The sequence below is a fragment of the Rhinopithecus bieti genome, unplaced genomic scaffold (genome assembly GCF_001698545.2).
Source record: "Rhinopithecus bieti isolate Rb0 unplaced genomic scaffold, ASM169854v2 scaffold_3912, whole genome shotgun sequence".
Lineage (NCBI taxonomy): Eukaryota > Metazoa > Chordata > Mammalia > Primates > Cercopithecidae > Rhinopithecus > Rhinopithecus bieti.
The window spans coordinates 1472839-1498751 of record NW_016804439.1 but is presented as its reverse complement, the minus strand read 5'-3'; the positions used below and the strand labels follow the sequence as shown (position 1 = coordinate 1498751).

At 37.1% G+C, this 25913-nt stretch overlaps 1 long non-coding RNA gene across 1 annotated transcript in view; it reads right to left on the bottom strand.

The window, feature by feature from the left end:
• Nucleotides 1–25913, bottom strand: part of LOC108527176 (uncharacterized) — a 96077-nt gene that overhangs the window by 66578 nt on the left and 3586 nt on the right. The window contains exon 2 of the long non-coding RNA XR_001884726.1: nucleotides 12797–12983. This is a non-coding gene — a long non-coding RNA (uncharacterized LOC108527176). The remainder of the gene's footprint in view (nucleotides 1–12796; nucleotides 12984–25913) is intronic.

Below are 25913 nucleotides of genomic sequence, written 5' to 3'. Positions count from 1 at the left end.
ATAATTCACATGCTAAAGCTTCCTACATTCTTTCATTTATGCAGTACCCATGGCATTTCTTGCTTTACTTTTTTTAGCTTGAAGTAACCTCTTATTTATCTGGTTTTTGCTCCAGACTTCAGATACTCCTGATTCTGCATCTTCCAAAATTTAGAATTTCCTTGGAAAAGATATCTCTTTTTGGATGACACAGGAATTGAACACCACTAGTGTAGGGCAGGGAGAAAATAAATAACACTCACACATGAAGAAATTACAACCATCACCATTTTAACTGTATATGTCTTCTTCTTCTTCGTTTAGAATGGTACTTGAAGAAAGATTCTACATCATTTGTTTTCTTTAGCACCAAAGCACCCGTAATTTATAAACTTATTTGTAGAACACATAGTATATATTAGACAGAAATGGCTGTCAGAAGGAGGAGGAAAAGTTGGAGAAGGAAAAGGTGACGGAATCAACAAGGATACTGCTCTCAGGGACTTTATGATGAGTGATCAAGATCCAAGTGCCTAGAACATTAGAGATGCTCAAGAATTATTTGCCAAATTGATTGCAACTCCTACTCCCCCCAGCTACTTATGTATATATATAGAAACTACTCTGTATTACACAGCAAACTGGCAAACAAAATTTCAGAAGTAACTTCTCATGGTTGTCTTTGATCTAGGTGTTTTAGCTAGTTGTGAGAGTTCTGAAAAGTGATATATGATAACAGTTAGGTTATGAAAGATTTTATATTTTAAAAATAAAGTGGCCAGGCACGGTGGCTCATGCCTGTAATCCCAGCACTTTGGGAGGCTGAGGCGGGTGGATCAATTGAGGTCAAGACCAGCCTGGCCAACATGGTGAAACCCCATCTATACTAAAATACAAAAATTAGCTGTGCATGGTGGTGCACGCCTTAATCCCAGCTACTAAGGAGGCTGAGGCAGGAGAATGGCTTGAACCTGGGAGGTGGAGGTTGCAATGAGCTGAGATTACGCCACTGCACTCCAGCCTGGATGACAGAGCGAGACTCCATCTCAAATAAATAAATAAATAAATAAAGTAGTTATTTCTGGAACAAGATCACTTTTACCTATTTGCTTACGATGTATACATTCTTAGCTGAAAAAGAAAGGAATAAAATTAAAATTAGTGTGCTACAAATGACACACAAACCTGGGTATATCCATGAGAGTGTGCCTTCCATGTGACATCTATTCCCAAACACGTTCACGATGGAAAAAGAGGTAAGAACAAATAGTTGAATAAAGGCCCCACATGTATTGGTTTTCATACAAACTAGCAAAACAGCAATCTCAAAGCGACTAAGACAGTTTCTGACATTGTCATCCTTTTGTTCATGTTCTTCCTCACCTTTCCTCCTCCCCCGATACCATTTTCCTTCCTTTCACAAACTCTGTTGTTTTCATAAATAATATTTTTATTCAAATCTCTCGTTCTCATTTTGAGTTACTTTGTTATTTTAAATTTTCCTCTTCCACTCTTTACATTTTCCTCTTTGGGGCACACTTTCTCAGGCCCACCTCACTCTCCAGCTCCTGCTTTGGAAACAGAGGCAGCTAAATCAGCAGCTGCGGCTGAGGAAGCAGAGCTGGAAGGGGCAGAGTGAAAGGAAGCTGATTATCTATGTGATATGTCATTCAGGAGAATTCATGAGCTTTAACATCCAACCACACACATGTTATTCACAGAGATAACAAGAAAGAGATTTAACCCAAGGGAAGATTAAGAACATAGGCCCAATTGTATCTCGTTTTCCTAGGAAAGACACTTCTGAATGTTAAGAATTAAAACTCATGGTTCTCTTTATCCAATTCTCAGTCCATTTCTCCTATGCAGTAATCGGACTGCCCTCTTCACCCTACCTTCTCAAAACTCCTTTTTTCACCATCCTTTAAAATCTTCTGAAACCACATTTCCTTAAGAAATTCTTCCTCAAATTTGAAGGAGTAGAGGCCATTTGTCCTACTATTCAACATCAATACATCATTCCCCATCTAAATATGCAAATAGCTTGTCTTTACAGATAATATAATTACATAAATAAAAATTAAATTGCTTTTCACTTAAACCTCAAGAGACTACCAAAGCAAGTTATTTGGTTAACTGAAAATTTATATCTCAACTTCTTTTTTTTTTTGTAAGTTCTCAAAATCCATTTTATCTCACTAAAACTTTTCTTCAACCTTATGGATACTATTAGTCTCTTGAACGCACCATTTTCCTGACTTTGCCTCCTTCCCTACCCAAGCATACCTACTTGGGCCACTCTTTTTCTAACTCTCCTAACAGGGTCCTTTTATCCAAATTAACTCTAACTTCCTCATCCCTGATCCTAACTAGCAATCGCTGTTCTCCACTCTCACACCCAAACTACTGAGCACTACTATTCTCTCTTAAATACCTGATAGTGAATTCAGGGATAGTGGGCATAATCTTGTGTATATTGAGTGATAATGAATTCATATTGGCTCAAACATCATTTGGTTTTCAACACCACTTGCATTTTATACATGTCCGTGCGAATTGCCAATCCCCCAAGCAGCTATTTCAAATCCTCATCATTCCCTTCAAAACCAATCAGTTCACTTCACAGTGAATAACTTTGTTTTATTTTATTCTAGAGGTTTACCAGGAAAAAAAAAAAAAGTCCTCAGTTCCTTATCTGTCTTCATAGAAATCTATTTACATTCATTCTCATCCCTTTAGCTGAAGGGATGAGAATCTCAAAGAAGCATCTTTTCAAACCTCTCCAGCCTTATTCTCTAAAATGTTCTTACTATATATTTTTCCCTCAGTCTACACACATTCAAAACCTTTTCTGAAAATAAATATTGGGCCAATAAAGTCACCCAATCATTAGTGAACATTTGCCTCACCCTTCTGCTTTATTACCCCACTCTTCCAGTCAACTATTTTGAAAACTAGCTTACTATTTTTTTTGAAAACAGACTACACTTCTTACTCTCATTCAGTTTCCAGCTCCTTACCATAAAGCTTCATACTAAACACATCACCAAAACTGGGCTGAATGTGGTCAGTTTTACTAGATAAAAGTAAATATCATGAGACATTATACACACACACATACAGCCACACACACACACACACACACACACACACAATCTCCTGTAAACTTCATCTTCTTCAGGAGCAACTATGTTCAAATTTTACTTGTGGAATTGACTTCAAAATTTCTCAGTAATAGGTGTATTCTCCTATCACTACATCAATTTCAGGCAATATTTGTTAAATTGCTATTACGGGAATTTACACCCTTCTCTAGATCCCATCTTGTTACACTGTTATATCACAAATTTTGGTTATTTTCATTTCCATGTTTGTATTACTATGAGTATGCAAGCTATTACTTAAGATTGAGCCAAGTAACAAACTACAACTAGATTCCCTTTCTTTAACACCCTTTTTTTTTCTAGGTGTAAAACATATCCCTAATATTTTCATTTGCTTGATTTCTCTGTATCTTAGGCTATATCCCCTCATACTTTTACCATCTGTGTAAAAAGCCTCCTCATGAAAACATTCAGGCTAGGCACAGTGGCCCATGCCTGTCATCCCAGCACTTTGGGAGGCTAAGGCAGGCAGATCACCTGAGGTCAGGAGCTTGAGATAATTCTGGCCAACATGGTGAAACCCCATCTCTACCAAAAATAAAAAAATTAGCTGGGTGTGGTGTCGCATGCCTGTAGTCCCAGCTACTTGGGAAGCTGATGCAGAAGAATTGCTTGAACCTACAAGGCAGAGGTTGTAGTGAGCCAAGATTTTGCCATTGCACCCCGGCCTGGGCAATGGAGCAAAATTCTGGCTCAAAAAAAAAAAAAAAAATTCCTCATCATAAAACTCTGTATTTTCATAAGTTTTCATTTTTTCTGAGACTTTCCTCTGAGAGTCTCAGTGATCTTTCTCCAGTAAATCTGGGGGGCCAGGGGCAGAATACTATTGTTTGAATATATACTCCAAAAGCATGCATTGAAAACTTTACTTCCAATGCAACAGTTTTCAGAGGTAGGACCTTTAAGAAGTAACTAGGACATGAGGGCTCCACCTTCATAAATGGATTAATGGCATGATTGTGGGAGTGGATTTTTTTATAAAAGGACAACTTCAGCCCTTTTTTGCCTCTCTCTCTTTTTTGACCTTTTGTCATGGGATACACAGCAAGAAGGTCCTTGCTAGATGCTGGTCCTTTGATCTTGAACTTTCCAGCCTCCAGAACTGTAAGTCACTAAAATTTTGTTCATTCTAAATTACCGAATCTGTGGTATTCTGTTATAGCAGAACAAAACTAAGAAAACCACATTCAGAGAACTGTTACTTTTTTCCATGTCTGGAAAGTCCCTGGAAAACCCATTCTCAGGGTTTGTTGTTATTTGATCTGATTTCAGACCTTGGTCAGTGCCAGTAGCCTTTTCCATGGAACCTTTGCCCAATGCAGTCAGCAGCAAGTGTTTAACCTTGAAACTGCCTAAAACAGTAACACCAGTAAATAAGAGCCTAGCCAAAATTTCTAAAAGAAAAGCTGGGGTATGTGATGTATGTACAAGCTTTGCATATCTTTAGAAAACTCCACTATATTACAGGAAATTGAGAAGTCCATGGAAATGCAGAGGGCTGAACACATACCCAAGCTTGTGAATACACATAGTAAAAAATTGAGAAGGTCCCAAGCTGACGTTTAGGCACGGTAAAGGCAGGAAGAATGAAGACAAATGCAGAGATGTACGCTTCCTGACTGAAGGCATTGAAGGCATGTCCTGAAACATACACAGAAGCTCTTGCAAAGATTGGATGTCATATCCTTTCAAAGCATTTAAGGAAATCTCTATTCAGTCATTAGCTGACTACAGAGTTAGCTTAAGAGGGGCACTAAATAAAGAAACAGCAACACAACAATATGGAGCAACAGTGAACCTTAGGAGAGATGAAAATCTGAGTTACGAAGTTGTCAATTTACATTATGATTGTATTTATGTATTTATTTATTGAGACAAGGTCTTACTCTGTCACCCGGGCTGAAGTGCAGTTGTATCAACACAGCTCACTGCAGCCAGGACCCCTGGGCTCAAGCAATCCTCCTTCCTCAGCCTCATGAGTTCCTGGGAATACAGGTATATACCACTGTGCCTAGCTAACTTTTTTTACTTTTGGACAAATAAAGGTCTCACTATGTTGCCCAGGCTGGTCTCAAACTCCTAGTCTCAAGTGATCCTCCCATCTTGGCCTCCCTAAGTGCTGGGATTCCAGGCATAAGCCACTGTTTCCAACCCAAAATTATATTATTTTAAATGTTCAGTGTTCAACAACTAAAAAATTGAGACATGTAAATAATCAAGAAAGTATGGCCTATATAGAGGAAAAAAAAGTATCAATAGAAGCTGCCCCTTAAGAATTTGCTGATGACTGGCTTATGAGACAAAGACTTTAAATCAGTTATTTCAAATATGTTCCCAAAAAATCACATCTAAAATATTAAAGGAATGTATGAGAACACTACCCAGTAAAATACAGGATACAAACAAACACATGGATATTATCTTTTAAAGAACCAATAGAAATTATGGAGTAAAAGGTACAATAAATTTGCTAGGGAGAACTCAACAGCAGATATGTGTCAGCAAAAGGACAAATTGACTGACTTGAATTAAGGTTGTCCAGTTTCAGAACAGAAAGAAATNAAAAAAAAAAAAAAATTCCTCATCATAAAACTCTGTATTTTTCATAAGTTTTCATTTTTTCTGAGACTTTCCTCTGAGAGTCTCAGTGATCTTTCTCCAGTAAATCTGGGGGGCCAGGGGCAGAATACTATTGTTTGAATATATACTCCAAAAAGCATGCATTGAAAACTTTACTTCCAATGCAACAGTTTTCAGAGGTAGGACCTTTAAGAAGTAACTAGGACATGAGGGCTCCACCTTCATAAATGGATTAATGGCATGATTGTGGGAGTGGATTTTTTTATAAAAGGACAACTTCAGCCCTTTTTTGCCTCTCTCTCTTTTTTGACCTTTTGTCATGGGATACACAGCAAGAAGGTCCTTGCTAGATGCTGGTCCTTTGATCTTGAACTTTCCAGCCTCCAGAACTGTAAGTCACTAAAATTTTGTTCATTCTAAATTACCGAATCTGTGGTATTCTGTTATAGCAGAACAAAACTAAGAAAACCACATTCAGAGAACTGTTACTTTTTTCCATGTCTGGAAAGTCCCTGGAAAACCCATTCTCAGGGTTTGTTGTTATTTGATCTGATTTCAGACCTTGGTCAGTGCCAGTAGCCTTTTCCATGGAACCTTTGCCCAATGCAGTCAGCAGCAAGTGTTTAACCTTGAAACTGCCTAAAACAGTAACACCAGTAAATAAGAGCCTAGCCAAAAATTTCTAAAAGAAAAAGCTGGGGTATGTGATGTATGTACAAGCTTTGCATATCTTTAGAAAACTCCACTATATTACAGGAAATTGAGAAGTCCATGGAAATGCAGAGGGCTGAACACATACCCAAGCTTGTGAATACACATAGTAAAAAATTGAGAAGGTCCCAAGCTGACGTTTAGGCACGGTAAAGGCAGGAAGAATGAAGACAAATGCAGAGATGTACGCTTCCTGACTGAAGGCATTGAAGGCATGTCCTGAAACATACACAGAAGCTCTTGCAAAGATTGGATGTCATATCCTTTCAAAGCATTTAAGGAAATCTCTATTCAGTCATTAGCTGACTACAGAGTTAGCTTAAGAGGGGCACTAAATAAAGAAACAGCAACACAACAATATGGAGCAACAGTGAACCTTAGGAGAGATGAAAAATCTGAGTTACGAAGTTGTCAATTTACATTATGATTGTATTTATGTATTTATTTATTGAGACAAGGTCTTACTCTGTCACCCGGGCTGAAGTGCAGTTGTATCAACACAGCTCACTGCAGCCAGGACCCCCTGGGCTCAAGCAATCCTCCTTCCTCAGCCTCATGAGTTCCTGGGAATACAGGTATATACCACTGTGCCTAGCTAACTTTTTTTACTTTTTGGACAAATAAAGGTCTCACTATGTTGCCCAGGCTGGTCTCAAACTCCTAGTCTCAAGTGATCCTCCCATCTTGGCCTCCCTAAGTGCTGGGATTCCAGGCATAAGCCACTGTTTCCAACCCAAAATTATATTATTTTAAATGTTCAGTGTTCAACAACTAAAAAATTGAGACATGTAAATAATCAAGAAAGTATGGCCTATATAGAGGAAAAAAAAGTATCAATAGAAGCTGCCCCTTAAGAATTTGCTGATGACTGGCTTATGAGACAAAGACTTTAAATCAGTTATTTCAAATATGTTCCCAAAAAATCACATCTAAAAATATTAAAGGAATGTATGAGAACACTACCCAGTAAAATACAGGATACAAACAAACACATGGATATTATCTTTTAAAGAACCAATAGAAATTATGGAGTAAAAGGTACAATAAATTTGCTAGGGAGAACTCAACAGCAGATATGTGTCAGCAAAAGGACAAATTGACTGACTTGAATTAAGGTTGTCCAGTTTCAGAACAGAAAGAAATAAAAATGAAAAAAGTTAACAGATCCTCAGAGACCTTTGAAATACCATTAAGCATATCAAATATGCATCATAGAAGTCCCAGAAGAATAAGAAAGAAGGAGGCAGAAAGAATATTTGAGAAAATAATTGTCAAAAATGTTCTGAATTTGATGAAGGGCATTAATGTACACATTCAAGAAGCTCAACAAACTCCAAATAGAATAAACTTAAAGAGATCAACTCGCCGGGTGCGGTGGCTCAAGCCTGTAATCCCAGGACTTTGGGAGGCCGAGACGGGCGGATCACGAGGTCAGGAGATCAAGACCATCCTGGCTAATACGGTGAAACCCCGTCTCCACTAAAAAAAATACGAAAACTAGCCGGGCGAGGTGGCGGGCGCCTGTAGTCCCAGCTACTCAGGAGGCTGAGGCAGGAGAATGGTGGGAACCCGGGAGGCAGAGCTTGCAGTGAGCTGAGATCCGGCCACTGCACTCCAGCCTGGGAGACAGAGCGAGACTCCGTCTCAAAAAAAAAAAAAAAAAAGAGATCAACTCCTAAAAACATTATAATCAAACTATCAAATCTAAAGACAAAAGAGAATCTTGAAAGTAGTAACAGAGCAGCAATTTACCACATACAATTTATCCTCAAAACAATTAGCACCTGATTTCTCTTCTGGTCATGGAGGCCAGATGGCAGTGAGATGACACATTTAAAGTGATAAAATAAAAATATTATTGACCAACATACTGTAGCCAGTAAAACAATCCTTCAAAATTGAAAGAGAAATTCAGATATATTTTCAGATAAACAAAGCCAAAATAAATCATCACAAGCAGACCTGTCCTACAAGAAATACTAAGGAGATTTCTTCAAATAGAAATGAAAGGGCACTAGGCAATTGCTTGAATTCATATGAATAAATAAATAACACTGGTAAAGGTAACTAGATAGGTACATTTGAATGACAAAAGAAAATTGTCTGTAAGGCTTTTGTACTTCTACCTGATTTAAAAACAACCTGAAAACAACAACAGCTATAAATCTGTATTGACGACCACATGAAGTATAAAAATGTAATTTGTATGACAATAATAATACAAAAGATGGAGGACATAACAGAGCTAAGTAGAACGAAAAGTTTTATATACTGTTAACATAAAGTTGGGAATAATCAGAACAGGGTTGTTATAAGGTATTAATAAGGTGCCAATATTATCCCCAGGGCAACCATTAAAAAAGAAACTCAACAAAATATAGTAAAAAATGATTAAGAATTTAAAAATATGATCCATCTCTGTACTGTCTACAAAAGACACAGTTTACATCCAAAGATACAAATAGAAAGTAAGATGAAGAGAAAACTGTCTTGTGCAACTAACAATCCTCAGAACGCTGGAGTGACCATAAGATTAAAAATGTTATCCCATCTCTACTCAAAACAAAACAATTAGCCAGACATGGTAGTATGCACCTGTGCTCCCAGCTACTAGGAAGATGAAATGAGAGGATCACTTGAGCCCAGGAGGTCAAAGCTGCCATGAACCAAGATCACGCCTCTGCACTCCAGCCTGGATGACAGAGTGAGACCCTGAAAACAGGAAAGAACGAAAGAAAGAAAGAGAGAGGGAGAAGGAGGGAGGGAGGGAGAGAGAGAGAAAGAAAGAGAGAGAGAGAGAGAGAGAGAACAACATTTTGTAATGATAAAAGGACTTACCTTTCAGAAAAATGTAATTATAAATGTATATGCACCTAACAATCAGAGTCCAAAAATATACGAAGCAAAAACTGACAGAATTGATGGAAGGAACAGACAATTCAACAATAATAGTTGAAAACTTCAATATCACACTTTCAATAATGAATAGAACAACTAGACAGAAGACGACAAGAAAACAGAGGACTTGAACATTATAATCAGCTAGACCCAATAGACATATGTAGAACACTGCATCAAAAAATAAAATGCACATTATTCTCAAGTGCACCTAGAATATTCTGCAGAGGAAAAACCATGTATTAGACTCTAAAACAAGTCTTAATGGGTTTTAAAGTATTGGAACCATATAAAATATCTTCTCTGACCACATTAGAATGACATTAGAAATCAGTAACAGAAGGAAATTTAGGGAATCCACAAAGGTGTGGAAATAAAACAGCACATTCCAAAATAACTAATGGGTCAAAGAAAATTACAAGAAAATTACAAAATGCTTTGATATGGATGAAAACCAAAAAACACTATATTCAATAATTGAAAGCATGAGAAAATTAGTGCTTTGAGGAAAATTATAGCTGCAAACATCTATATTTTAAAAGAGATCTCAAATCAATAACCTAAGCTTCCATCGTAAGACACTAGAGAAAAAAGAGCAAACAAAGAAGAAAGAAGGAAATAATAAAGATTAACATGGAAATAAATGAAACAAAGAACAGAACAACAACAGTGAACATCAATGAAACCAAAAGTTTAGTTTTGGAAAGAATGACAAACCTTAAGCTAGATCAATGAAGCAATGAAGAGAGAAGACTCAAATAACTAAAATTAGAAATGAAAAAGAGAAAATTACAACCAATTTTATATAAATAAAAATTATGATAACAGAATATTACAAACGATTGTACTCCAACAAATTGGGCAATCTAGAAGAAATATATAAATTCTTGGACATACATAACCTATCAAAACTAAATCATGAAGAAATAGAAATTCTGAATAGACCTGTAACCAGCAAGGAAATTAAACTAGTAATTAAAAATCTTTCTGCAAATAAAAGACCAAGACCACATAGGTTCACTGATGAAATCTACCAAATATCTAAAGAAGAATTAACACCGTCCCTTTACAAACTCTTTCCCCAAAAAAATAGAAGAGGAGGGAATAATACTTAATTCATTCTTTGAGGCCAGTATTACTCTGATACCAAATCCAGACACGGATATCACAAGGAATGAGTATCACAAATCAATCTGCCTTGTGAACAAAGACTCAAAATTCTCAATAAAATATAAGCAAGCCAAACTCAGAAACACATAAAAAGGAGTTATACATCATGTCCATGACCTGAAGTTTATTCCAAGAATGCAGAGTTTATTTACATTCATAATAACATAATAGCAATAAAAGAAATCTACAAAAAAACACTGAAAGCATCATATTTAATGAATCACATGTCATGAAAACTGACAGCCTTTCTCCTAAAATCAGTAATGAACAAGGTATCTGCTCTTGCCACTTGTATTCAACATTGCACTGCAGTTTGTATGTAGGACAATTAGGCAAGGAAAATAAATCAGCAGCATCCAGACTGGAAATGAAGAAGTAAAACTCTCTTTTTGCAGATGACCTGATTTTGTATGTAGAAAATCCTGAGAAAAGTACACATGCACATGCACACACAACCTACTAGAGGTAATAAACTAACCAAGTATGGTTGCAGGATAAAAAAATCAACATACCAAATTTAATTGTATCTGTATGTACTAGCAATGAACAATCAAAAATAAAATCAAGGAGTAAATTACATTTATAATAGCATCAAACAGAGCAAAATATGAGGCAATAAATTTAACAAAAAAAGTACAAAACTTGAACTCTTAAAAATATTAAATACTCTTGAAAGAAATTAAAGATCTAAATAAATATAAAGATATCCCATGTTCATGGATATAAAGACTTAATACTGTTAAGATGACAATACTCCCCCAGATTGATCTATAGATTCAACAGAATCTCCATCAAAATCTGAGTTGGCATCTTTGCAGAAATCTACAAGCTAATTCTAAAATTAATATGGAGGTGCAAAAGACACAGAATAACCAAAACAATCTTGAAAACAAATAGAGTTGGAGGCCTCACACTTTCTGATTTCAGAACTTACTACAAGTTCCAATAATCAAGACAATGTGATACTGGAACAAGGATACAAATATAGATCAACAGAATATGATAGAAATCCAGGGAAAAAAAACTCTACTTTTATGATCAGTTGATTTTCACCAGGGTGCCAAGACACTTCAATGGGGAAAAAATAGACTTTTCAACAAATGCCACTAGGACACTAGATTTCCACACACAAAAACTGAAGCTAGACCTCCTACCTCTCACCATACACAAAATTAACTTAAAATGAATCAAATTCTTAATATAAGAGCCAAAACTATAAAAATCTTAGAATAAAACATAGCATAAATCTTTGTGATGCTGGGTTGGGTAAGAGTTTCATAGCCGTGAAACTAAAAGCATGAGAACAAAGAAAAATAGATAAATTAGAGTTTATTCAAACTTAAAACTTCTGTGCTTCAAAAAACACTATCAAGGAAATCAGGCTGCACAGTAGTGTATGCCTGTAATCTCAACACTTTGGGAGGTCAAGGCAGGAGGACTCCCTGAGACCAGAAGTTCAAGAACAGCCTGGACAACAAAGCGAGACCCCATTTCTAAAATAATTAATTAATTAAAATAAAATAAAAGACAACCTACAGAATGGAAGAAAATTATTTTACATCATGTATCTGATAAGGGACTAATACCAAGAATATGTAAAGAACTCTTACAACTCAACAATAAAAAGACATAAACAATGAGCAAAGAGTTTAAATAAACATTTCTCCAAAGAAGACCTACAGCACCCATACATTACTGGTGAGATTGTAAATTGGTGCAGTCACTTTTAAAACAATGTCAGATCCTCAAAAATCAAACACAGAGTTACCATATGACCCAGTATATCTACTCCCAAGTATACACCGAAGACAATTAAAACGTATTTCTACAGAAAAAGTTGTTCATGAATGTTCATTACAACATTTTTCATAATAGCCAGAAGACAGAAACAATCCAAATGTCCATCAACTAATGACTGAATAAACAAAGTGATTGATCCATATAATACAGTGCTGTGCTATAAAACATCATGGATTTCTGATACATACATGGATGAACCTTAAAAAAATGCCAAGTAAAAGAAGCCAGGCACAACAAGCCACTATTATATGATTCCATTTATATAAAATGTCCAGAATAGACAAATTCATAGAGACATAAACGTGGTTAGTGTTGCCAGGAGTGGGAGGAGTGGGGAAATAGAGGGTGACTGCTATGTATACAGTTTCTTCTACAAGTGATTAAAATGTTCTGAAATTAGATAATAGCAATCATTGTACAACTCTGTAAATATACTAAAAACCACTGAATTGTTCACTTTAAAAAGATGACTTTTATCATATATTGAACTATACCTTAATTTTGGAAGTTGTTGTCCTTTTTCTCATCATATAAATTTTCAGAATGCTGTGATAAAATGAGGGTCTTTTTTCACCCATATTTCTCAGCAGAACAATTTTTACCCACCACTCATGTTTCTTCAATGTGGAAAATTTCTTTAGTGTAACTCTTGGATTTTCTTGGCCACTTACGCATTCTGCCCTAAAGGAGGTAAAATGACAATCCTAGTTCAAATTCCTTTTTTTTATTGAGAGCTATATGACTATAATAGCATACTTACACTATTTCCCAATAACTCTCTCTCCCTTCTCTGCCCTCAGATGCTATGTTTCTGTACTGTAATGGCTTATAACCTTGCTTCAGTGTGTTCCACCTGCTTGAAAGTATAGTACTCAGCTCTAATGTCTACAATATTCAGTCAAGAGGATTATTTCTTTGTGTTTTCCCATAATCTTCCATCCCCCTCATAAATGGTAGTTCAGAGTCAAGAGGCCTTCTAGGGTTTTTGTTTTGTTTTGTTTTGTTTTTTGTCAATACTAGAGTCTAAGTTTTCAGTTTTCTGTTGTTTGGGGTGAATTTGGAAAGCAGAACCATCATCTTAACTGCCCTTAAATGGAAGTTCCCCAATAACAATTTAATTACTCTTCCTGACTTTGCTTCAGTTTCTCCAATGCATCCTCCATATTGCTGCTGAAGTGAACTACCTACACATCTGACCGTTCCTCTCACCCACTCAAAATCTCTTAAGGGACTACAAAGTATGATTTAAATTACTTTGCATAGCATATGAAGCTCTTTGACATGTGGTCTCTGTTTATTTAACTCCTCTTCTCTTTGGCCCTAATCCCTTCCTGCATATATCCCAGGCAGACTAATCCACAGAAAGCTGGAGAATTGCAAATATTTTCTCAACTACCATGCTTTTGCACATGGATTTCTCTGTAAAATATTCTTATCTCCTTGTGCCTATCTGGAAAACAATTTTACCTTCAGGTCCATTTCAGATAAGATGTCCTGTCTCATGTGAAGGGAGTTAATCACTCCCTCTTCTCTGCTGTCTCTACCTGATACCTGAAGTCATCACATGCAGTGGTAATTATTTGTTTAGGTGAAATTCTCACCCCTTTAAAATTGTTTACCATTTGTTTGTTAGACAGTCTTTAAGCCCATTCATTCTTTAAAATACTTACTGAGCAACAACTCTGTTCCAAATATGAAATACAAAGAAAGATAAAAACACTCCAAGCCTCTAAGGACACAAAGCCATTATTGTTACCTACCTTCCTGTGATTTTATGCCACGTGTCTGTACATATATGCTAACTACTTGGAGAGGTGAAAGATGTCAGAATCAAAATGGAGCCACTCGTGTTTAAAAAAAAAAAAAAAAAACTGGAGTCTGAGAAGGCACAAAGGGAACATTCTCATGCATAAATGACTGATAACAAGAATTGTCACAAAAGACTACAAAAACCACAACCTTGTACAAAGGTCATCACAACCTTACAAAACAATACTTCTGAGAGGACAATCGCCTGTCCAAATTTGGACTGTTGTTGTTGATCCTGGTTACCAAGGAGAATTATCCCAAAACAATCATGTAATCTTCCTCATTTTTCCTTCAAAAACCCTTGTCTCCCTTTACCTGCCTGAATGTACACATAGGAAATAGTTTACTATGGCGTATTTATACCCATTGCAATGCTCTATTCCCAAATAAATATGATTTTCTTTTAGAAAGTCTCTCTCAGTTATTTAGGTTGATGGAGGCAAGAACCATGTCATATATATTGTTCTAGAATTTTCAGTGCTTAACAGAATTTTGTATTTTGTAGACACTTGATATTTCCAGAGCCTACAAACTGTTCTTCAGTCTTCAGTTTTGTTCTGATATCTGCCACAAAATGTTCTTCACAGGAAACTCAAAATTATGTTTCTAAAATACAAGGTTACACTAAGCATTCTCTGCTGTAAGACATTTAATGACTGTTCTTTCCCTTTACGACAAGGTCTATCTTCCCCATCAGACTATAATCTTAGCAACAAAAGGGTCTTCATATTCTTGTAAACCTTGTGGTCAGCAAAGAAATACAAATATTTGACAAAAGATGCATTGGTTTGATTTGTTTGAGTATTGGTTGAAATTAGTGGGTAATTCCTGGGATTTAAATATATATTTGATTCAAATATATTTTAATTTATCTGCGATTAGAGCAATTAGACATGATTATATTTTATGTTGCTCATTCATTTATGTGTGTCAAATATCCTGGCACATTATTCTCACTTTTTCTGATGAAAAGGAGCCATATCTTAGTTACAGTATATAGAATCCAACACAGTAACATGTTCAAATACATAGCAACAGCTTACAACTGTGTTACATTTAGTTTTTTTCTTTAAAAAATCATAGACAATAACAAAACTGTAGAATTTCCAATGTTATATTTTTTGTTTAAGTACTTTCTCAGTTTTACAGTTCCTAGGACTGATAATTTCACAAATAACTGAGGACATACATTTTTCTCTAAAGAGCTTAGAAGTAACTGTCACTCTTTTTTATCAAAGGAAGGTAATGAGACAGAGAGAATGAGTGATATAACCAAGGTCACCAATATAGTCATGAGGTGCAGATGATGGTGGCATAAACAGAATCAGATAACAATTTGCAGAACACAGTGAGGAAGGCCAGGAATACTAAGCAGGGAATATTGATGGGGGTGTTGGACAGATAATTCTACAAACTAACATGCCTCATCCTAAACAATAAAATCCCTGACCACAGAAGGCAGAGAACAAACCAGGAGTAAGAGAAGCAAAATCTGAAACCTCATGTAAAGTAACTCTCCTCCCGCTGAGGTTATAAAATAAGAAGAGTCCATCCTATAAACAAAAATCAAAGATCATGCTCCCAACAGAGTTTTTCCCAACAGACAATGCTCATCAGAAATGGGCACTTCTGTTTTCTCAAGGCAATCAATGTCTCTCACACGGGTCTAAAATAGTCCATTTAGCCCTATCTTTTACCCAGACGCTTCCTCATTTTTGCTTCTGAATACTGACCTATTTTTTTCTGCTGAACATATGGCCTGGTTGTCAATCTCATCATTCACTAAACAGAAAATTACAAATGTAAAATGGTTTTTAAAAGGGCATGATCTCACACTTTTGACTATTTGCATTCCTTTCTTTCCGTATTCTATTACAATCGTGCTCATATGAGGCACTTCTTCTCCTGCAATGGATTTAGGTTTCTGAGTCTCCCTAACCTCTGCTCCTCAAGGACTTAACCAGCTGCATTGCCTGGTGGTTGAAGTCACAGCCTTGAGAGCCCTGGCCTTAAGGGGAGTTGTTCCTTTCCAGGCAAATATACTGTTAAGGGTTTTGTGTTGAATTTATGAGAAAGACAAAGCAGTGCTAAAGATCACTGAATTTTTAAAAGAACTTCTCTCTGGACTGGATACTAATAAAATTATCTTTAAACTACTTCTTATAAAACCACAGAGAGTAAATACAAAGAAGTGAGCTCTACAGACAAAGTCCAAGCAAACACAAAGGCAGTGGATGTTTCTGCTTTAGCTCTATAAATTCTTCCTTCTAAAGGATGATGTACAGGCAGAAATTGATGAATTCTCTCTTTCTTCCTAGCCCTTACGTGTCAGCAATGTCAATGGTCAGTACACAGTGCACAAGCCACTGTAAATACGTGTATCTGTGAATAGTCCTTGGGAGCTGAGTAGTCAGGAAGAGAAAAGATCACATATTTCATATTGTGAGTAACAGAGAGATTCTAGTAACAAGACTCATGCTACTGTGAGCTATCCCAGCATGTGTAAATTCTTTGACTTGAGCTAAGTGAATCTTATTCTTAAGGGTTCTTACTTTTAGCTCCTCTTATCTCAGCAAAGCAATCCCTGCTGATCTACTTTTGAAAGTATTTCTCCATTCAATAACTGGCTCTTTCTGTTTCATTAGATCTACATAGATCAACCAGCACAGCACTTGATTTGAATTTAATTGTTCAGTCACATGTGCATTCTAACAAGCTCTAAAATGCCCCCATGTACCTCCAAGGTGTGCCCAGTAACCTTTTAAAACAGTCAGGCCAGCCAGTCTTCAGACCCTCTTGTTCTGGCTTCAGAGCAGGAAGTGTTCAGGCTTTTGAAAGGGCCTTTGAATGAGAAGGGGGCAGATCAGGAAGAGGCCAACCCTCTAACAGAACAGACCATGGCTAACACATTTTACTTTTTTTTTCTTCCACTCCTTTGAAGGTTCGGATACATTTTGCTCTGAGGAAGCTCACCACAATATCTCTCCTTCTCTACCTACCTAAAATCCCCTGCACATTGTAACACAGCTTGATAGTCTCTAAGCTAGATTTATGTGGGTAACATTTGCTTTTAAGATGCCAACACTTTCAGGAGGCTCGCTTGACCACTTTATTTCTAAATTCAAACTGAGATCAACCTGCATAGACAAAACATGAATTTTGATGTGGGAAGATGAGGGTGAATTTTCCAACAAGTAAGACCTCATCATAGCATATGATAAGAGTTTCAGACAGCAACAGGTCAGCAACAGGGCAGTGCAAGCAGCAGCTGGAGAAGTACAAGACAGACTGATTACATTATGTACCGGTATTCACTCATTTAATCCCAAATCAGCACTTCAAGGAGTTATTTTATTAGGTATCTTTTTTTCACAAATAAAAAGAAAATGGGGCTTAGAGAGGTTGCCACTTTTCCATAATCTCCTACTGATAAATGTTTCATCAGGAATTAGGATTCAAGAGTGTCTAGATCCAGAAACTGCCTTTACCTATAAGTCTGCACTTGGAACTGGCCAGTGGGAAGGGCAGGCATGGCTCTGGAGCCAGAGTAGGAGCTGGGGCCACGGAGACTGGGCTCTTGCTCTAATTTCCCCCTATTGCCATGAATAGCTAAACCATAATCTCAACTGTATTCTCTTCCTTTGCTTTCTAGAACTCCAGAGAATAGAGAACTTGCAAAATGCCACTTTTCTTTTATAATCTTACTCTGATAGAGTATATTTAGCATAAGGGAAGTAACACAACTTCGAAGATTGTGGGCTCCACTTTATTTTGGTCCCTCACTCATAAAGGTTAAGAGCATAGGCCAGGCATGGTGGCTCATGCCTGTAATTCCAGCACTTTGGGAGGCCAAGGCGCTGGGGGCGGATCACAAGGTCAGGGGTTCAAGACCAGCCTGGCCAACATAGTGAAACCTCTTCTCTACTAAAAATACAAAAATTAGACCCACGTGTGGTGGCATGCACCTGTAGTCCCAGCTACTCAGGAGGCTGAGGTGGGAGAACTGCTTGAACCTGGGAGGTGGAGGTTGCAACTCCATCTCAAAAAAAAAAAAAAAGAAAGAAACATAGACCATAGAATCAGATTACTGAGTTCAAATTCCTATTCCACCATATACCAGCTATGTGACCTTGGGCAAACTCTTCAGCCTCTCCAGGCCTCAATTTCCTCATCTGAAAGATGAGGATGATAAAAATGTCTGCTCCTTAGGATGAAGGTGATGACTGATTCAATGAGATAACACATGTGAGGCACATAAAGTGAGCACTTGGTAAAGGTCAGGTATAGATGCTTTACTGAAAAACTATTTTTTGCTCTTGGGGTATTTTAGGCTCTAAAATTTAGAAGTGTGACAGGCACAGTGGCTCATGCCTATGATCCCAGCACTTTGGGAGGCCAAGGTGGGTGAAATACTTAAGTCCAGGAGTTCCAGACAAGCCTGGGTAATATAGAGAGACCTTGTCTCTACAAAAGCAAAATATAAAATTAGCTAGGCATGGTAGTTCATACCTACAGTCCCAGCTACTTGCAAAGCTGAGGCAGAAGGATTGCTTGAGCCTCGGAGTTTGAGGCTGGTATAGTTTGGCTGTGTCACCACCCAAATCTCTTCTTGAATTGGAGTCCCCATAATCCCCATGTGTCACGGGAGGTACCCAGTCAGAAGTGATTGTATCTTGGGGGATTTTTCCCCCATGCTGTTTTCATGATAGTGAGTGAGTTATCATGAGATCTGATGGTTTTATAAGTGTCTGGCATTTTCCCTGCGGGCTCTCATTCTCTCTCTTACTGCCCTGTGAAGAGATACCTTCCGCCATGATTGTAAGTTTCCTGAGGCCTCCCCAGCTATGCAGAACTGGGAGTCAATCAAACCTCTTTTCTTTATAAATTACCCAGTCTCAAGTATTTCTTCATAGAAGCATGAGAATGGACTAATACAGAGTCTACAATCATGTCACTCTGCCTGAGTGGCAGAGATAGTACCTTTCTCTAAAATAAATAAATAAATAAATATTTAGAATTGTGTGCCTTCATACACAAATATTGAACATATTTTTTTCAGTTTCTCAAAACTGGTGCATTTAATATAATATTAATAATACATAAGCCAGAAGTCTACAGATATAAGGAAGTTTTATCTTTTAGCAAAGATTTTTTTAATAAGCAGAATAAGAATTAAATAATATAAGCTGAAATACTTTAGTGTAGGTACTTTTTCAAATATTGAAATACTCTTAGGATTACCGGGGCCTGTGGTCTAAGAGACTAACTGTTTCAGTTTGGCTTAGATTGTCCAAGTTCAGTATATTTAGACTTTGAAGAGTGCTATATAAATCAATCTTGATTGACCTACAAAGTTATTTCTGCAACTTGTGTCTTCTTGAAATCAATTCCATTCTTTAACATCATTTCATTATGCTTTAGTATATAGTCTAATGCTTTGCTTCCAAATGTAAAATATAAGCTGTGCAATAACATGATTAAAGCAGCATTTTTGATCTGACATTCTTCAATTTTATAGTCAAGAATGTGTTCAACAAGCCAGAGATGTACAATTCCCTAAGCAGGTGAAAAAATGTGATCGTGCAGGCTGAAATGACAGTTTTCATACCATTTTCAATGCACGTTGTGTGCATCTGTTCCACATCTGGAAATATGTTTTTACATTTTTTTCCTGAAGAAAACTTACAAAGTGTTTCTATAGTTTGGTTTCTTAGTTATCATAAAATATATAAATGAGAATATGGAAATAAAAGGCCATAGAGATATTTATCTGAGTGAAAGGCACTAGGATTCCAAAGCTGGTTATGATCTAGCCTAACCTTTATCATTCTTACAAGTGTCTCTTCAAAAACATGGGCTAGGAAGAGGACCCTACATTTAAAGTGAATATGACCATCTATTTGCAGCTGCCAGATAAATTTTTGCAAGACTCTGAAGTCTCCTTTTAAATAAAGGCAGCCAAAAATTAAAAGACCATTTAGCTGGCACTGTAAGTTTTGCCTAGAATTTAACTGGATTCCAGTTAAAACTCCAAGCTGGTTAAAGATAGGATACCCATTATAGTCTCTTACTTTCAAACTCTTTAGCAACACAATTATATATATAAGGAAACAGAGTTATAGTTGATCGATTATAATCCAAGCCCTTTAAACAGACAGTTCACAGTTGGATTGACTATCAGTGTGTTTGTTTATTAGAATAGAAATTCATTTGTGATTCTTTGGAATTATAAATAGTAAGTGCAACAGAATAAAAACGCCCCTGCTAAACTCTGCTAGCAAAGAGCTCAGTTGGATGTGCTGGCTTGTACTTGTAGTCCCAGCTACTCAGGATGTGGGATGTCAAGGTGGGAGCATCCTTTGAGCCTAGGAGTTCAAGGCTCCAGTGAGCTATGGCGACGCCACTGCTCTGCAGCCTGGGCAACAGACTGAGACCCATCCCCTCCTAAAGAGAAAGAAAAAAGAAAGAAAGAAAAAGAAAGAAAGAAAGAGAGAGAGAGAGAGAGAAAGAAAGAGAGAGAGAGAGAGAGAAAGAAAGAAAGAAAGAAAGAAAGAAAGAAAGAAAGAAAGAAAGAAAGAGAGAGAGAGAGAGAGAGAAAGAAAGAAAGAAAGGACGGACTTCAGGAGGGTGAAATTTAACTAGAAAACAGCCCACATTTTTAATGATGTTCATTCAAAAGTGTTTATCGTTTTAATTCCTCAGCTTGCTCTTCTTCCTCCCTTTCCCTCCATTTCCTTCCTTTTCCTTTCTGAGCAATTCAGTCCAAAAGTCACTCGATGGGGCAAGGCAAGGTACGTGTCCATGCAGGGAAAGGGGTGGCATGCATGGAGTGACAGAGCCCAGGCAGGGTGATGAGGGTGTTTACTGAGGGGCAGGAAGGGGAAGTCAGAAGCCAAACAGGGCAGGGAGGGCATCCACGCTGGAGTGTGGGCTGGTATAGGGTATTGGAGCACAGGCTGGGAGAAGAGAGGGTGACTATGCAGAGGGAGGCCCAGGGTGGACAATCAGACACTGAGCAGTGTGAGGAGGGCACCTGCCGGGGGGCTGCCCAGCACAGGGTAGCAGAGCCTAGGCTATGTGAGGAAGACAGCACATGGGGTGGGGGGTGGCCAGGCATTGGGAGCCAGCACCGGAGCAGGATGGAGAACAACCTGGTAGAAGGAGTCAGAGCCCAGGTGGAATGAGAAAGTCATGTGGGCAGGGGAGAGAAGTGGTGTATCCATACAGGGGAAGGGAATGTGTCACATACAGGGGAAGTAATCACATAAATACATTAAAGATAATGAAAACCAAGTTTGTTGTTTGGTTCTTTTTCAGCATAAGAATAACAAATACAAAATGTGAGAAAACTGTAACAAAGCTGTTGAGTTGAATTAATGTTGGTAGGTTCAGTATGAGTTTATGATTTTCTGTAGCTAGTTAATAAGCTAGCTTGAGAGACAGAGGCACAGCAAAAAATATAAATGCAAGTGTGTGGGTATGTGTGTGTTTGCCTATGTGTGTGTGTCCACTGTGAAGGCCTGGAGCAGTGATACCCCAATAGCAATGAGCATCCTGAGTGCCCTGATCTTAGCTTCTAAATGCTATTCTCCACTAAAAGGAACCAGAAATCCATGGATACAGCTGATAGTTAGGTTGGACAGGGAAAGTAAAATGAGTCTAGAACATTTTGTCCAGAAAACAGGGAAGTGCTCAAAGAAAGGTGGTGTATTAGTCTGTTCTCATGCTGCTAATAAAGATGTACCTGAGACTTGGTAATTTATAAAGAAAAAACGGTTTAATGGACTCACAGTTTCACATGGCTGGGGAGGCCTCACAATCATGGCAGTAGGCAAAGAAGGAACAAAGATGCATCTTACATGGAAACAGGCAAGAGAGCTTGCGCAGGGGATCTCCCATTTATAAAACCATCAGATCTGGTGATATTGATTCATTACTACATGAACAGTATGGGGGAAACCACCCCCAATGACTCAATTATCTCCACCTGGCCCCATACTTGACTCACGGGGATTATTACAATTCAAGGTGACATTTGGGTGGGGAGACAGTCAAACCATATTACACGGGGACAGAATAACACAGGAGCCACTGAAAAGTCTGGGATTATTTTAGCATTGAAGTAAATGATGGTGATGGATTATAAGTCATTCAATAAAATAGGAATCCATGAATATGTAGAGATATATATAAGGGGAAAAAGTTTAATGACAAATGGGATATTTACATAGCGTCAAAGTGCTTCTTCACGAAATGCTTATTAGTTACAAAGGTGAAGGAAAGTAAGTTCTGAAAAAAGAGGCCTGGCAGACACCACCTCAATCAAGTGATCAGAGAGAACAAATTTTGCACTACCTGGTGACTGTGTGGATCACAGAATCACCTCCGTGATACTGCTGTCAAAGGTACATAACTGGAATCAGACTATAATGAAATGTGTAAGAATCCCAAAAGTGAATGAAAATTTAGAAAATAACCGGTCTACAACCTTATAAAATGTCAAGATCCCAAAATGAAAAGAAAAGAAAGAGAAAGAAACTGTTTCTGACAAAAACAGACTAAAGAGACACAACTAAAGAAACTAAAAAGAAACTCAATGTGTGATTCTTAACTGAATTCTTCTTCTGTAAAGGACATTATTGACACAACTGGCAAAAATTGAATGGGGTCTGAGCATTAGATAGTTATTGCTCAGTTAGTTAATGTACCCATCTTAACTTCTTTATTTTTATAATTGTAAGTGTGGTTGTATAGAACAGTATTTTTGTTTATAGGAAATACATAATAAAACATTGAGAGAGTAGTGATCTATGCTAATAGTGAGAGGGATATCGTTTCTCTCACTACTCTAACTCCCTCCATTACTAAATTCTAAATTTTACTTTACACCACATTCCTCTTGCATATTGAATTTTCTCAATGTCCAGAAAAGTCATATTGCAGATTCATCCCGGAAAAAAAATTCTTTCTGGATGACATATTTTTCAGCATTTGTTGGTCATCAAGTTAATAGTTTTCTTCCTTCATGGTCTCTTTCCTGAGGAAACTTTGCTCATTATGGGGAAAAAGTAAAACTAATATACAATATAAGTTAATTTTTTTAACATTTAGATGAGGACTTTCTTTGGTTTGTTCCCTATATGCATGATCAGCTTTCTTCAAAATTATTGTCATTATTGATCACACAAAGCAGCTCTATTAGTGGTCTTCTATTAAGCCATGAGTTAACCTGCAGCACTGCTTCTATGCATTCAGCTGAATATGACTGAGGAGGCTTGAGTTGAAAAAGCCTGCGCCTTTTGAGTTTGGCATGCCTATATTTGAACTCTGGCTCTGCCGTGTATTACTGGTTTAAATGCCTAATAACCCTCAATCTCCATTTCCTCCTTTAGAAAAATGAACAAAATGACTGACAGCTCAAAGTGTTGTGACTATAGTTAAATGAAATAATGTGCCTGTGGAAAAAAAACAGGTACACAGAAAGTTTTCACTTAAAAATTGCCATTACTATTGTTATTTTCTCCCAGGTGCATAAAAAGTTTTTATTTATATAGTTGCACTACTGTTATTATTCCCTTCCCACTTTTTTTCTAATAGACCTGCCTGCTCTGAGTAATCTCTTCTCCAGCTACATACTTATGAATACTCTCTTTGTGAAAATAGACCATATTAATACCCGTATGAATTCAACTCTGCAGCTTTCCTTAATTCTTCACACTGATAACGCAGGACAAACTTGCTCATTATGACACACCCAGTTGGCCTCCTGCCACTCTAGAGAAGATGGCTTGGGCAAAATGAGGAGCTTTGCTGGGGGTCATTGGGAAGAGGCATGGCCAACCCTTGGCTTCTGAAAGATGACCTCAAGCAACTGATATGTGGACTGTTTGCACTCATAGCTATTAAAATGTGATGCTATGTCCACATATGTCATTGGGATAGATTCTCTTTAGTAACGAACTTCTTCAAATACATTGAAAATGAATGACTTTAACAAAGTCTTTAAAAAGCATGAAGAGCAAATGTGAATGTGGACACTTCAAAAGAGTACTAGATAGACAGAATTTAGATTCCTTTTAATTCTTATGGCCAGTACTCTTTGTCACAGCAAGCATACTAACACACTAGTCTTGGCACATGTCCCAACAGTTTTGGACAACTCTCTCAATACAGAAAAGGGGCAATTTTGTCACTGAGGAAGCAAACTTAGCCTAGTGATTAAAAGTGTGGGTGTTGTCTTGACATAGCCTAGATTCAAATTTCATCTCTGTTTTTTACTATCTGTATGATTGAGTTACCTGAGTCCTGATTCCTTCATCACTAAAATAAAGATAATGAGAACTACCTCAGGGAGTTTTTATGAGGGTTAAATGAGAGAATGTGCTACTAGTGTACTTAGCACACTCTCTGACACAGGGTCATCATTGAATACACTGTAGTAGTTGTTCCAGTTGCTCTGGTAATTGTTCACAGAAGACAGTACAATGAGTAGGAAAACAGCCACATGGTCAATGCTGTAATCCAGAATAACATCTTATGGTAATTTTTCCATTAGAAAATATTGAAATATCAGATACATCATAAAGGTGTCATAAAATTTAATCCTTGTGGTATTAACACACCCATAGGTGTGCACAGAGAAGAGCACCTAAGTTCCTAAATTACATTGACACTGTTGTTCTAAGAATTCAATATTATAAGAATACTTAATAATAATCATTATTATTACTAAAGACAATAATTTATTATTTATTTTCTTTGCTTCTAAGATAACAGTTTAAAAAATGGAAATGCCCACAACTATTTTTTTTTTTTTTGACTGAACATATTCTCAGGATTTTGCATGTACACATTTGGTACAATTTCTTCTGTATTGAAACCCTAATTCAATTAATAATTGGTTAATTTGGCAACCAGAAAACTGAAATTATTTCATATATTCCAAGTCATACTTTCAGCCCATGTCCATTAATAACAGTAAATGGCATATCAGTCCCTAAAACCTGAATACAAGCCATAAACTGAAATGTCAGACAACCTAAGGCAAGCAATGATGTGATCAACAGCCCCAACCCTAAGTAAATTTCTATATCCTTAATATTTTGAGCCTGTTGCAAAAAACAACCAAAAAAAAAAAAAAAAAACACAGCAAAAATTCTGTCACGGGGCATTCCAGGTCAGGTTCTGCTGAAAGGGTGATGATTAATGCACATCTATCAGTCAAAGGAGGCAAGTGCTTTATTTTGGCAGTGCTTCTGAAATACAGCTGACCCTTAACAACATGGGTTTGAATTGCAAGGATCCATTTATACATGGTTTTTGTTATGCCTCTGCCACACTTGAAGATCTTTATGATGATTCACTTCCACTTAAGGCATAGTAAACATAAATTTTCTTCCTTACAATTTTCTTAATAACATTTTCTTTTCTCTAGCTTACTTTATTGTAGAAATGCACTCTATAATACATTTAACATACAAAATATATGCGTTGGTATTGATGGAACGTACCTCAAAATACTAAGAGCTATTTATGACAAACCCACAGCTAATATCATACTGAATGGGCAAAAACTGGAAAAATTCCCTTTGAAAACTGGCACAAGACAGGGATGCCCTCTCTCACCACTCCTATTCAACATAGTGTTGGAAGTTCTGGCTAGGGCAATCAGGCAAGAGAAAGAAATCAAGGGTATCCAGTTAGGAAAAGAAGAAGTCAAATTGTCCCTGTTTGCAGATGACATGATTGTATATTTAGAAAACCCCATTGTCTCAGCCCAAAATCTCCTTAAGCTGATAAGAA